Genomic DNA, 10,190 nt, shown 5'->3' with positions numbered 1-10,190 from the left:
CCGATAAAAGACGCAAGCCCCTTGAATTTGAAGTTGGTGACTACGTACTCCTAAAGGTATCACCTTGGAAGGGTGTAGTCCGATTCGGCAAGAAAGGGAAACTCACGCCTCGATATGTTGGACCTTTTAGGATTCTGGAAAGAATCGGAAAAGTCGCCTACAGACTCGAATTACCGGAGGAACTCAGTAACGTCCACCCGACTTTCCACGTCTCTAACCTCCGAAAATGCCTTGCTGATCATGATCTAATCGTACCACTCGACGATCTTCATGTCAACGAAACGTTACACTTCGTGGAAAAGCCTGTCGAAATCATGGATCGCCAAACCAAGCAGCTCAGGCGCTCTCGCATCCCGATCGTGAAGGTCCGATGGGAAGGCAAACGAGGCGCGGAGTTCACTTGGGAACTCGAAAGCGACATGAAGGCCAAGTACCCGCAGTTGTTTAAATAAATAGATCTGAAGCATCAAATTGGTAAATCACGGTGTTGTGTAGCCTTCGAGCCTAATTTCGGGACGAAATTCCCTAAACAAGGGGAGGCTGTAACACCCCGTGTTTTCGAATGTCAAAGTCAAAGTCAAAGTCCAAGTCAACTTTGACTTTCTTTGACTGTAGATAGTCGATTTTATATTTTAGTTGTATTATGTGGAGTAAGTGTTGTAATCAGCAAGAATTGAGGTAATAGAATGTGTTTTAATGCGAACCGATCTACGACTGTGAATAATAGGAGGTAACAATGCGATAAAGTTAACCTAATAAGCAATCAAACCGATCTAACAATCAATCGAACTCGAGACTCGAATTATGCAAATTGTGGTATTGTTATACGTGTGTGTGTGCCTTATGTGTTACTTGTGCGTGTTTACTTTATGTTTGGTGTGGTATTCAAGCAAGTCAATCGAAAATCAAATCGAAACACGAAAAGCAATCGAACTCAATCGAAACCGACATAGAAACGTGACTTATAGAAGATTGTATGTTAGATATAGTAGTTGGGATTAAAAGTAATTTGACTAGGAACTCTATCGTATTCGAAATCGAAACGTCAAAAATCGTCACAAAATACTCGAAGTGCGTGGCGGATCGAACAGGAAGCATGCTGATCGAACGGGCCAGCCGATCGGCTAGCACCTTGCCAGCCGATCGAGCAGCCCACTCGATCGGAGCTCCCAGCCGATCGGCTGCCACTTTCCCCTTTTGGAAGCCTATAAATAGGGGTGTCATTGTCATACTTTCCATTTTTGGAAAGCTCTGACCGAACCAGCTATCTTCTTCACCTTTTCTCAGATCTCTCTCAATCCGGTAAGTTTTCACTCTAAATCTTGTATGTTTTTTATCATTACTTGATTCTACACCTTTCTATCTTTCAAAACTTGGATTCTAACCGTGAAATCACCAAGACCTAAGTGTTCTTGGGTGATGTCATCATGATGTTCTTGAAGAACATCATGTTTTGGCCTCATTCCACTATGATTAGCTTAGATCTAACCGATTTCCACATAAACAAGTTAAGATCCATCAAAGATCTAAACATCCACAAGTTGTGAAGGATTGAAAGGAGGAATTCCAACTTTCTTTCAACTCTTTTACACCCAATGCCTTCAATCAATGGAAACGGAGCTTGAACCGGCTAACTAATCATTCAAATAGTTAAAAGGTTCAAGATTCGGGTTCTATGAACAAGGTTCACCGATTTCGGGTTAAACTCTAAACCGACATTCCGAACCGTTCACCGGCCGGACTTGGGTGATTCCTGTTCGAGCCAAGGGAACAGGTAGGAACGAAGGTTATCCTAGTTCAACACGTTGTCAAGATACCTTGAAAGAATGACAAATAAACAAACAGCCAAGTGTTAGAAAAAAGGTCGACCAGGTCAGAAATGTTGGCCGAACGGCTAGGCTGTTCGAACAGCCCAGCTGATCGGACATGCCAGCCGATCGGCTAGCACATGGTCCCACACTTTCAAAATCTTATGAGGTATAGTATTGACGAAGTAGTGTTCGATCGAACATGGCACTCGATTGGTGAACATTACTGTTCGGATCATGAGATACTATGCTTCAACACTTAATCGTTTTCACAACTCGTTCGTAGTAGGGAATGCCAGCCGATCGAACAGACTGTTCGATCGAGTGACATTCAGTTAAGGACCACTTCTGAAATTCCTAGCCGATCGAGTGAGCTAGCCGATCGAGCGAACCGCTCGATCGATCGACTTGAAAGGTAGGAACACTTCAGTGTTCTTAAATGCTGCAACGAAAACTTCAAAAGTTCAAATCCTCAAACACAAACACACCAGAGGAAGAAACAATCCACTCGAATGGTCCAGCTGATCGAGCCAACCGGCCGATCGAGCCAACCGGCCGATCGAACAGGACTGTCCAATCGGATATACCAGCCGATCGAACCGGTCGTCCGATCGAACCAGCCGTTCGATCGACCAGCCTATTCGATCCATTCACACTTGTTTACTTTCCACGTTACTCATTATTGTACTATCGAACTATTCAGGCTAACCCTACTCTCAGCGCTCCCTTCAATCCATAATCAATCACTGTGAGTATACTCGAACCCTTTTTGCTTTAGCACTTTTGGGTGTTACATACGTTACTTATCAAAATCACATCGAACACACTATACAAACTATTTGAACGCTAACCGACTGCATGTATTACATGATTAAATGTATGCTTGTTATTATGTTTACACGTGGAAAGCTGCCTACCTGCCTTAGCAACATAGTACTATAGTTTGGACTCAGCACCCGTTCACACGGGGGTTGTTAAGGACAATCAACTTGCATGATTTACGGTGGTGATCATGTAGTGCGAACTGTCTCGGACAGTCAACCCGCAGTCATTGGTATTGATAGGTCCATGTCGATAATTTACATGCATCATTGCTCTCTGTGTACGTGCTGGTTATGCGTAAACTATTCAACTCTATATGCTATTATCAAACTTGTATGCTCACCTTTACATTATATGTATTGACTTTATTTTAACGTATGTGACAGGTGCTTAAGTTGCTAGGATGCTTAGGTGCATGGTGATGAAATCAAGGCTAGGGAGTCTAGAAACAATAAACATTTGTCTGTAATAATTAAATCTGAGTTGTCGGAACGGAATTACTTGTCTTGTTGCTTTCTGTGATAACTTGTTATTTATTTGGGACACGGTATGGGACGTGTCATTTAAACTAAATTTATATAATAGTTGTTGTGGAAACTTCTGGACAATCTGTTTCGCTCAGTGCCGCGCCCCGATGATTCCGCCATCGGTTGGGGTGTGACAAAACATTCCTCTAGAATCCCATATTTTTGCTGCTATAGGAAATGGAAAGCGAGTAAAATTTTGGGTTGGCAATTGGTTGGGGGAAGGGTCATTAAGGGACAAGTACGATGCGCTATATGCGATTGAAAAAAAAACTGTACCGTTGAGGCTTGTGTAACAAGGCATGAAAATGATAATATGTGGGCATGGGATTGGAATCGTGGTCCTGGAAATACTTTAGAATGGGTTCAGTTGGCGGAAGTAATGAAACAACTAAGAGAGTTTAGTTTCAAGAACGATAAGGACCAGTGGAAATGGAAGAAAGAACATGTGAAATCATTGTGTTCCACCGAAGGTAAACTATTTTTGTTGACGAGCAATATTGAATAGAGTTCCTTCGAAAAATAGAGCTTCAGAGGAGGAGAATGGCTGACATGGATGTAATGTGTTCTAGATGTGGCCTTGAAGCAGAATCTCTTGACCATATTCTTGTGCAATGTCGAGTAGTGAGGAACATATGGGGGTCGTGTGGAGTTGGATGAAACTACCAGCAGCGCCATAGACAACCAGTTGCAAGGAATTGTTGGGACTTATAGACATGTACGAAGGATCAAAAACATGGAAGAATACTTTAACTATGGTTTATTTCACAACCATGTGCCATATGTGGAAGTTGCGGAATAAGAAAGAGTTCAAAGATAATAATGGTCATTTCTTTAAAACGGTGGAAGTGATTGTGTATAGCTCGTTCGTATGGCTAAAAGAAAGGTCCGACGTAAAGAATCTAGTTTGGGAAAGATGACGAGATTTCAACATTAGAGATGTAATAACGTTTGCTTTTTGTTTTGTTGTAATTGTTTCTTTTGTCTCTTTCTTTGTACTTTTTGGAGTATGAAATAAATTTATGAGCAACCTTTTTTTTTCTTTCCAGTAACTGTGAAAGCTCATAAGACCCATAAATTATCTATTAACAAACGAGCTTGAGTAAAAAGCTGTTTGTGTCAGATAGTTGGTGTAACATTCGTGCTTGAAATCATTGTGAACAGTTCAGTTATCAATAAAACAAAGTTATTTGATCCCAATGTTTGTTTGTTTATGCTTTACATTTTTCATGTTTTGACTTTTGTTCAATTTTAAACTCTACATCGCTTTCTGGAGAATTATACGCAAACTGGTGCGTAAACGTACTCAGTTTAATGCGACAAATACTCCGGAACATCAACATATACTTAACAAATAACCTTTACATAATTTAGAAATAAGTTTTGAAGGCTTTGGTATGGCAAAAACAAGTTAATTCACCTATAGGGACTAAATTTGACAAACTGCGAAAGTATGCCAATTGAACTGTAACAGACATTCCGGAACATGACCATAAGTTAAACACACCATAAATATCCTTTACATAGCTTAGAAATAGGCTTTGAGGTGTTCGGTGTGCTAAAATAAACTTTTGGATCATTCAGGGACTAAAAGTGTCAAAAAGTGCATAAGTTTGCACTTTCGCGCATAACTTACGTTCTGAATACATCCGGACATCCAAAAATTTATGTAAGCATCATAATATTATGCCTTAGTGTTTGGCATGAGAAAAATCCATTCGTCTCGCATTTTGGATCGTTTTTCGCGCTTATGCGCATTCCGTCGTAATTAACCGAACATCGCGATCGTACGACCAAACGAACCGACATCCGGCATATTTTTGAGCATGTTTCATGTCCTCAATGTTTAAGCATCATTTTAGGGCCTTAAAGATGGCTTAACAGGCCTTAAACATGTCGGAAATGGCCTTAAACCACAACAGGGACCTAAACTGTCATTTTTGAAAGTTGTTTACTGATCAGGACACCCAGGCGGCCCGCGTAAGCCCAGGGTGATCCTTTATGCGGCCCGCAACAACCCTTCAGATCAGAAAAGGTCGTTTTTCCAGCTGCTAGCAGCCTTTCCACCCTCCAAAGGGCAATGCCCTTTGCAAATCTCTAGGGTTGGGGTCACATAATGGTACCACAACATTGCGACACTTGTACGGACGAGATTCGAGGATGTAAATCGATAAACGATCCTAACGGTCTTGCATATCCTATAAATACCCCCCCCCCATTCTAGTTTAAAACCCACAAATCTGATCAAAGAGCTCTAAGTTGATGCCATTGCTTCATACCTGAGCTCTTGGATCAAGATTAGCTTTTGGGAACCCTTCGTAAGTGTTCTTTCGTTCTTTTATCGCTTTTCGAGTCCGAAAGTCAAGTTTTGTTTGACTTTCTATGTTGACCAGTTTATGGTCAACACGAAGTTCGTTTGAACTTCATAACGTGAGCGTGATCACGATGGTTATAGTCCATAGTGACTACACCTACTAATTACCACGTTATCTAGGCTCCGTGACGAGTCGTAGTTTCGGCCAAAATGCGCATTCTTGCGTATTTTGTAACAAAACTACTCATATGTATCAAACCGTTTGTTTTGATACCAAACCTATTTTCTAAACTTAGTTAAGCATATTCTAACATGCTTAGCTCGTCACTTTTAGTATAGTGCTTATATAGGGTCGTAAGGTAAGCAATCTAAACAATCGCTTATACTTTCGAACCCGACCCATTTGGTCGATCATTAGGATCCGACCGAACGCATTGGGTGACCATAGTTGTATAAGGAATAACCTTCCGAGGTTATACCTTATGGTCACGACGTTAGGCGTTCCAAACGCGTTTTACGCGAACGACGCGTTAAGGTAGCATAAGCTACCTAAACGGGTCGTAAACACTTAGGTTAGGTTTCATTTTAGTATATGGGCTTTGTTAAAACCATATTACACGAGTCTCCATACTCGTTTGGTTTACGAACCCTCATCCTATCCAATCCTCCGATTTAGGTCCGGTATATTAACATAGTTACCTATATTAGGTGCCGTTTGATATCCGTGATCTCTAGCATTGTTTGGTTGTTATACAAGGACTTCAAAGCAACCTCAAGTGAGTACATATACCCCTCTTTTACCGTTTTCCAAACTGTTTTGGGGTGAAACACATGTGCCTACTTGTTACTTTCATGCTCTTCATGCTTTCATATCATATGCTTGTTATGTTCATTAGTACATTATAGTACATGATTTCATTACATTCTATGCTATGTATGTCCATTGTGTGCATACTTAGTACATTGTTTTACTTTACATTTCCGCTATGTATGTTGACTGATAGCATGCTAGCACAATGATTTACACGATTTTTCTGCTTTGTATGTTAACTTAGCATACTTAGTACATTGTTTAATATAACATGTTTTACATTTGCTATGACATTTGGTTTGCACAAACGGGACTTATATACGTTCATTAACATTAGCTACGCCGCTCGGTAGTAAGTAGTGGTACCATAGGACTTGACAAATCCCATTCCTGACATCCCGGGTTTGTTTGGATGTAAGGAATGACTGAATCTGAAAACATTTCTTTTGATAACCTTGACTTAGGGTTATCCGACTGTCTCAAGGCTTGAATGTATGCGTTAACTTACCACATAAATGTATGTATCAATGTAACATGCTTTTACTTTGCAAAATATAACTTTTTGATATATTCAAAATACTCTGTTTTGTACATTTTCTACATTTGGTTATGAGACAATACTTCATTTACAATACATAACATTTGTTACACATTACTTGACTACATTTGGACTTTTTAACATTTGCCAAGGTTTATACAAAGGACTTTTGACAATTGGTTTAAACATAGACATTATACATTGTTGGTTGGTTTGAGTGACTTAAGTAACGAGATGTGAGTAGTATAATACAAACATGGTAAATACGCCGCTGGTACTTTTTATATATAAGTGTTTGTATTATATTACATATCATAGCGTTACTTAAATTATTCATTTTTGACTTATACATTTTACACAAGTACCCCGTTTTCACAAGACTTTGGTTTGCAGTACATTTTATTTTATACAACTCATTTTACATGGTTATTCATTTGACCATGTATTATTCTTTTATACATATATATATATATATATATATATATATATATATCATTTGGTTTATTTATCACTTTTAAATAATTTACAAAACAAAACAATTTATAAGGTTCATGACTGACTGTTATTAAACAGTTCTTAAATCTTGAGTCATGAATCCTATCTTCACAAAACCTATGTATCTCACAGGCATTTTTATGCTGACGTACCTATTTTCACATGTGTTTTCAGGAGCTTTTGCGTAGGACGATGATCATGACACTAGGGCGGACCTGTGCCTTAGAGACTTAAAATGAAGATAAAACTAGTTAAATTATGTTCTGAACTCTTTATTTCCTGTTTTTGAGACAATGTAACACTCTTGTTGGTAAATAAAATATAACTTTGTATGCCATGGTGGTGAAACAATTAATTATGTTACAACACTCCCCGACGTTTCCGCCACGTTCGGTTGTTCCATGTGGTCGGGGTGTGACAGAAGAGTTGGTATCAGAGCCAATGGTTATAGGGAATTAGGTTATTAATAATGCTTTGACCTAGACTATAACTTTCTAGGACCCTAACACAAGTTACCTTGTGTTTAGATTTTAAAACATGCACTTCACCTATCCTTAGGTGATAACCACAACGAGAACATCGATTCCGAATCCGCTTTGAAAATTAATCATCTGTTCTAGGATGATTTATTACTAGGTTTTGAACCCTCTGTTATAAGGTTTTGAACCCCTTTGAATTTTCAAAAAAAAAATCTCGTCAAAGTTTTCGGGTTTTAAATAGTGTGAACACGTGTGAACTGGAAGAGTGAATGCCTATACCCTGGGTTTTCTGTCTAAGGCTAGAGTGTTCGTACAAATCCACATAATCGGACCAGTCACTCTTACCTGGGAAGTCTTGGGGTGAGTGTTCACTTATAGGCGAACATGTCTTCGCGATACATTATTTTTGACCCATTTACTTTGACTAGATATTAAGTGTCGCTTGTTTGCTTAGCGATGCATGACCACCCTCTTTGCTTTTGTTGAAATTGTTGCATCTCATTCTCTTCACCCGATCATCTCACTCGTTTCCTTTCATGTTTTCCTCTTTTAGAATGCCTCCTCGACGCGAAAACCAGATAACGACTGCCGAACTGGCAGAAATTATTGCGCATCGAATGGCTGCTCAATTCCCAAATCTCTTTGCTCAATGGAACCAAGCCAACAACAACAACAATGCTCCATGCAATTTCAAGAATTTTAACTCGGCTAAACCACTCAAGTTTAGTGGTTCGGAGGGAGCAACTGGGCTTCTTCAATGGTCCTGACAATCGCAAGGTCGAGTTTTCTTCGAGTGTGTTTTAGAAGAGGGCTCTTACATGGTGGAACGGGGTAATGAGAGACCGTGGTGCAGAAGTTGCTCTAGCACAGACGTGGGCTGAACTTAGGGCCCTTATGATGAGGGAGTTCTGTCCTCGTCATGAACAGCGAGCTTTGGAGAAAGAGTTTGATGACTTAAAACAATACAGTGGCGAGCACCGGGCATATACTGATAGGTTTGAGGAGTTGAGTCTGCTTTGCCCAACAATGGTTGCCCCACTCGACAAGGCTATCGAAAGGTACACCGACGGCCTCCCTGACTCGGTACAAGACATCATTACCGGTAGTAACCCTACCACACTCCGTCAGGCGATCGAGTTAGCAGCGACACTGACTGAGTCACAGATTCGAAAGGGAAAGCTACACAAAAAGGGTGACGAGGGTAAGAAGCAGGCGTCTGACAAAGGAGATAACAAGAAAGGTCAAAACAAGAAGGGAAAGGATTCTGGTTCCTCAAGGGGGTCTAGAAAGCGAAAGGCTTCCGAAAACTATGCCGTTACTGCACAGGCTCAAGTTGCACCCAATCAGCCTGCGCAACCACTAGCCAAGAAGCCTTATCTTGGCAATGCACCTTTGTGCAACAGGTGTAACGGCCATCACCCACCTCATCTTCAGTGTCGTCAATGCACCAACTGTGGAAGAAATGGTCATCTTGCTGCCACCTGTCGCATTCCTGCTAACCAGAATCAGGCAGTTCAGAACCAAGCCCAACAAATTGCTCAGCCTCTTGCTCAGCAACAAGGTCAAGCTGCACGACCTCATTTTCCTCCTGGTTCGTGCTACAATTGTGGGGATCTGACCCACTATAGAAACCGGTGCCCAAGACTAGCCAACCAGAATCAGATTCAGGCTCAGGCTCGAGGTCGAGTCTTCAACATGAATGCACAAGAGGCACAAGCAGATGATAATGTGGTGAACGGTACGTTCTTTATTAATAATCAGCCAGCATCTGTTCTTTTCGATTCGGGTGCCGATAAGAGTTTTGTGTCTTTATCTTTTGAGCCGTTGCTTCGCGTGTCTAGAACGAAACTAGGTAAACCATTGACAGTAGAAGTGGCTAGTGGTGAACCCATTGTTCTTGATTCTGCTCTCCGCAACTGCCAGTTGAACGTTAACAACCATCTTTTTCCTATTGACCTCACGCCTATGCAACTTGGAAGCTTCGACGTTATTGTGGGTATGGATTGGTTAGCCAAGCATCGCACAGAGGTAGTTTGTTTTGAGAAGATCGTTCGTGTGCCGCTTTCGACAGGTGAGATCCTACAAGTTCGTGGTGAGAAACCTGCTGGTGGTCTCAAACTCATGTCTTGTTTTAAAGCTCGGAAGTATCTGTGAAAGAACTATGTGGCATTTTTGGCACATGTTGTAGCAGATAAGGGCAAAGGTAAGTCCATTCAAGATATTCCTGTTGTGCGGGATTATTCTGAAGTATTTCCTGAAGAGTTACCTGGTCTACCCCCAGCACGCCAAGTCGAGTTCTGAATTGACCTCGTACCTAGTGCAAATCCCATTGCCAGAGCTCCATATCGTCTTGCACCGTCTGAGATGCAAGAGTTGTCTAAGCAGCTTCAGGAACTCTC

The sequence above is a fragment of the Helianthus annuus genome, chromosome 4 (genome assembly GCF_002127325.2).
Source record: "Helianthus annuus cultivar XRQ/B chromosome 4, HanXRQr2.0-SUNRISE, whole genome shotgun sequence".
NCBI lineage: Eukaryota > Viridiplantae > Streptophyta > Magnoliopsida > Asterales > Asteraceae > Helianthus > Helianthus annuus.
Note: the sequence above shows the minus strand (reverse complement) of the source record.